The following is a 4,553-nucleotide window of genomic DNA, read 5'->3' as shown; positions in this document are numbered from 1 at the left end:
GGAGGAAAATGCATCCCTTGAGGTATCTTAGGAATTTCATGATGAGGGTTTTCCTCATGCTCTTGTTGAGGTCCATGAGTGGGCTCTCTTGTTTGCTCCATCCTTTTCTTAGTGATGGGCTTGTCCTTATCAATGAGGGTGTCTTCCTCTATGTCAATTCCAGCTGAATTGCAAAGGTGACAAATAAGATGAGGGAAGGCTAACCTTGACAAAGTAGAGGACTTGTCCGCCACCTTGTAGAGTTCTAGGGATATAATCTCATGAACTTATACTTCCTCTCCAATCATGATGCTATGGATCATGATAGCCCGGTCTATAGTAACTTCAGACCGGTTGCTAGTGGGAATGATTGAGCGTTGGATGAACTCCAACCATCCCCTAGCCACGGGCTTGAGGTCATGCCTTCTTAGTTGAACCGGCTTTCCTCTTGAATCTCTCTTCCATTGAGCACCCTCTTCACAAATGTCCATGAGGACTTGGTCCAACCTTTGATCAAAGTTGACCCTTCTAGTGTAGGGGTGTGCATCTCCTTGCATCATTGGTAAGTTGAATGCCAACCTTACATTTTCCACACTGAAATCTAAGTATTTTCCCCGAACCATTGTAAGCCAATTCTTTGGATCCAGGTTCACACTTTGATCATAGTTCTTGGTGATCCATGCATTGGCATAGAATTCTTGAACCATTAAGATTCTGACTTGTTGAATGGGGTTGGTGAGAACTTCCCAACCTCTTCTTCGAATCTCATGTCGGATCTCCGGATATTCACCCTTTTTGAGCTTGAAAGGGACCTCGGGGATCACTTTCTTCTTGGCCACAACTTCATAGAAGTGGTCTTGATGCACCTTTGAGATGAATCTCTCCATCTCCCATGACTCGGAGGCAGAATTTTTTGCCTTCTCTTTCCTCTTTCTAGAGGTTTCTCCGGCCTTAGGTGCCATAAATGGTTATGGAAAAACAAAAAGCAACGCTTTTACCACACCAAACTTAGAAGGATTGCTCGTCCTCGAGCAAAAGAAGAAGGAAGAGAGTAGAGGAAGAAGAAATAGAGGAGATGGAGGGGGGTTAGTATTTCGGCGAAGGGGGAGAAGTAGTGTTTAAGATGTGTGAAAATGAAAGGGTGAAGAGTGGTTTATATAGGAGTGGGGAGAGGGTTTGGGTTCGGCCATGTATGGGTGGGATTCGGAAGGAAAGTAGTTTGAATTTGAATGGTGAGGTAGGTGGAGTTTATGATGGATGGATGTGGATTGGTGAAGGATTTATGGAGAAGAGAATAGGATTTGATAGGTGAGGGGTTTTGGGGAAGAGGTATTGAGTTGATTGGTGGAGGGTATTTGGGGAAGAGTATTATGAAAAGGTGTGAAGAAGAGAGAGAGTGAGTTGAGGTTGGTGGGGATCCTGTGGGGTCCATAGATCCTGAGGTGTCAAGAATTTCTCATCCCTGCACCAATTAGGCGTGCAAAATGTCCTCTGTTGCCAATCCTGGTGTTAAACGCCAGGTTACTGCCCATGTTTGGCATTTAACGCTAGCTTCTAGCCCTTTTCTGGCGTTAAACACCAGTCTGGTGCCCATTTCTGGCGTTAAACGCCCAGAATGGTGCCAGACTGGGCGTTTAACGCCCATTCTGCTGCCCTTATTGGCGTTTAAACGCCAGTAGCCTTCTCCTCCAGTGTGTGCTATTTTTTATTCTGTTTTTCAGTTTGTTTTTGCTTTTTCAATTATTTTTGTGACTTCACATGATAATCAACCTACAGAAAATATAAAATAACAATGGAAAATAGAAATTTAACATAGATAAGTAAAATTTGAGTTGCCTCCCAACAAGCGCTTCTTTAATGTCAGTAGCTTGACAGTGGGCTCTCATGGAGCCTCACAGATACTCAGAGCATGCTGATGGCCTCTCAACACCAAACTTAGAGTTTGGTTATGGCCTCCCAACACCAAACTTAGAGTTTAAATGTGGGGATTTTGTTTGACTCTGTATTGAGAGAAGCTTTTCATGCTTCCTTTCCATGGTTACAGAGGGAGATCCTTGAGCTTTAAACACAAAGGAGTCCTCATTCACTTGAAGGACCAATTCTCCTCTGTCAACATCAATCACAGCTTTTGCTGTGGCTAGGAAGGGTCTGCCAAGGATGATGGATTCATCCATACACTTCCCAGTATCTAGGATTATAAAATCAGTAGGGATGTAGTGGTCTTCAACCTTTACTAAGACATCCTCTACAAGTCCATAAGCCTATTTTCTTGAATTGTCTGCCATCTCTAGTGAGATTCTTGCAGCTTGTACCTCAATGATTCCTAGCTTCTCCATTACAGAGAGAGGCATGAGGTTTATGCTTAACCCTAGGTCACACAGAGCCTTCTCAAAGGTCATGGTGCCTATGGTACAAGGTATTGAGAACTTTCCAGGATCTTGTCTCTTTAGAGGTAATTTCTGCCTAGTCAAGTTATCCAGTTCTTTGGTGAGCAAGGAAGGTTCATCCTCCCAAGTCTCATTACCAAATAACTTGGCATTTAACTTCATGATTGCTTCAAGGTACTTAGCAACTTACTCTTCAGTAACATCTTCATCCTCTTCAGAGGAAGAATAATCATCAGAGCTCATGAATGGCAAAAGTAAATTCAATGGAATCTCTATGGTATCAATGTGAGCCTCAGATTCCCATTGTTCTTCATTGAGGAACTCCTTGGAGGCTAGTGGACGTCCAGTGAGGTCTTCCTCAGTGGAGATCACTGCCTCTTCCTCCTCCCCAGGTTCCGCCGTGTGGGGTATGTTGATGGCCTTGCACTCTCTTTTTGGATTCTCTTCTGTATTGCTTGAAAGAGTACTAGGAGGGAGTTCAGTAACTTTCTTGCTCAGCTGACCCACTTGTGCCTCTAAATTTCTAATGGAGGACCTTGTTTCAGTCATGAAACTTTGAGTGGTTTTGATTAGATCAGAGACTACAGTTGCTAAGTCAGAGTGGCTCTGTTTAGAACTCTCTGTCTGTTGCTGAGAAGATGATGGAAAAAGCTTGCTATTGCTAAACCCATTTCTTCCACCATTATTGTTGTTGAAGCCTTGTTGAGGCCTCTGTTGATCCTTCCATGAGAGGTTTGGATGATTTCTCCATGAAGGATTATAGGTGTTTCCATAGGGTTCTCCCATGTAATTCACCTCTTCCATTGCTGGGTTCTCAGGATCATAAGCTTCTTCTTCAGATGAAGCTTCTTTGGTACTGCCTGTTGCTGCTTGCATTCCAGACAGACTTTGAGAAATCATATTGACTTGATGAGTCAATATTTTGTTATGAGCCAATATGGCATTCAGAGTATCAATCTCAAGAACTCCTTTCTTCTGATTTGTCCCATTATTCACAGGATTCCTTTCAGAAGTATACATAAATTGGTTATTTGCAACCATTTCAATGAGTTCCTGAGCTTCTGTAGGCGTCTTCTTCAGGTAAAGAGATCCTCCAGTAGAGCTGTCCAATGACATCTTGGACAGTTCAGACAGACCATCATAGAAGATACCTATGATGCTCCATTCTGAAAGCATGTCAGAAGGACACTTTCTGATCAATTGCTTGTATCTTTCCCAAGCTTCATAGAGGGATTCACCTTCCTTCTGTCTGAAGGTTTGGACTTTCACTCTAAGCTTGCTCAATTTTTGAGGTGGAAAGAATTTTGCCAAGAAGGCATTAACTAGCTTTTTCCAAGAGTTCAGGCTTTCTTTAGGTTGTGAATCCAACCATGTTCTAGCTCTGTCTCTTACAGCAAAAGGAAAAAGCATAAGCTTGTAGACCTCGGGATCAACCCCATTGGTCTTGACAGTGTCACAGATTTGTAAGAATTCAGCTAAGAGCTGATGAGGATCTTCCAATGGAAGTCCATGAAACTTGCAATTCTGTTGCATCAGAGAAACTAATTGAGGCTTAAGCTCAAAGTTGTTTTCTCCAATGGCAGGGATTGAGATGCTTCTCCCATAGAAGTCAGGAGTAGGTGCAGTAAAGTCACCAAGCACCTTCCTTGCATTGTTGGCATTGTTGTTATTTTCGGCTGCCATGGCTTCTTCTTGTTTGAAAAGCTCTGTTAAGTCCTCTACAGAGAGTTGTACTTTAGCTTCTCTTAGCTTTCTCTTCAAGGTCTTTTCAGGTTCAGGATTAGCCTCAACAAGAATGTCTTTGTCCTTGCTCCTGCTCATATGAAAAGAGAGGAGAATAAAATATGGAATCCTCTATGTCACAGTATAGAGATTCCTTGAGGTGTCAGAGAAAAATAAAAATAGAAGGATGAGGTAGAGAAGAGAGAATTCGAACTTATCAAGAGAGATAGAGTTCGAATTGTTGATAATGGAGAGGTGTTAGTCCTTTAAATAGAAGGATGTGAGAAGAGGGGAAGAATTTTTGAAAATAAATTAAAAAGATTTGAAATAATTAAGAAAAATTTTGGAATTTGGTAAATGATTTTTGAAAACTAAGATTGGGAAAGAAATTAAGTGATTTTTGAAAAAGATTTTGAAATTAGAAATCAAAAAGATATGATTGAAAATTAATTTTGAAAAAGATGT

At 41.6% G+C, this 4,553-nt stretch overlaps 1 non-coding gene across 1 annotated transcript; it reads left to right on the top strand.

Annotated features, from left to right (window-relative positions):
* The first annotated feature begins 3,536 nt into the window (after nucleotides 1–3,536).
* On the top strand, nucleotides 3,537–3,644 carry LOC148544586 (small nucleolar RNA R71). Its single transcript, XR_015901008.1, has one exon. It is a non-coding gene; the product is annotated as a small nucleolar RNA R71 (small nucleolar RNA).
* The last annotated feature ends 909 nt before the right edge of the window (nucleotides 3,645–4,553 follow it).

This window comes from Arachis ipaensis, chromosome B9, assembly GCF_059453495.1.
Source record: "Arachis ipaensis isolate K30076 ecotype BB chromosome B9, ASM5945349v1, whole genome shotgun sequence".
NCBI classification, from domain to species: Eukaryota; Viridiplantae; Streptophyta; class Magnoliopsida; order Fabales; family Fabaceae; genus Arachis; species Arachis ipaensis.
The sequence above is the reverse complement of the archived record's forward strand: the minus strand, read 5'-3'. Positions and strand labels throughout refer to the sequence as shown.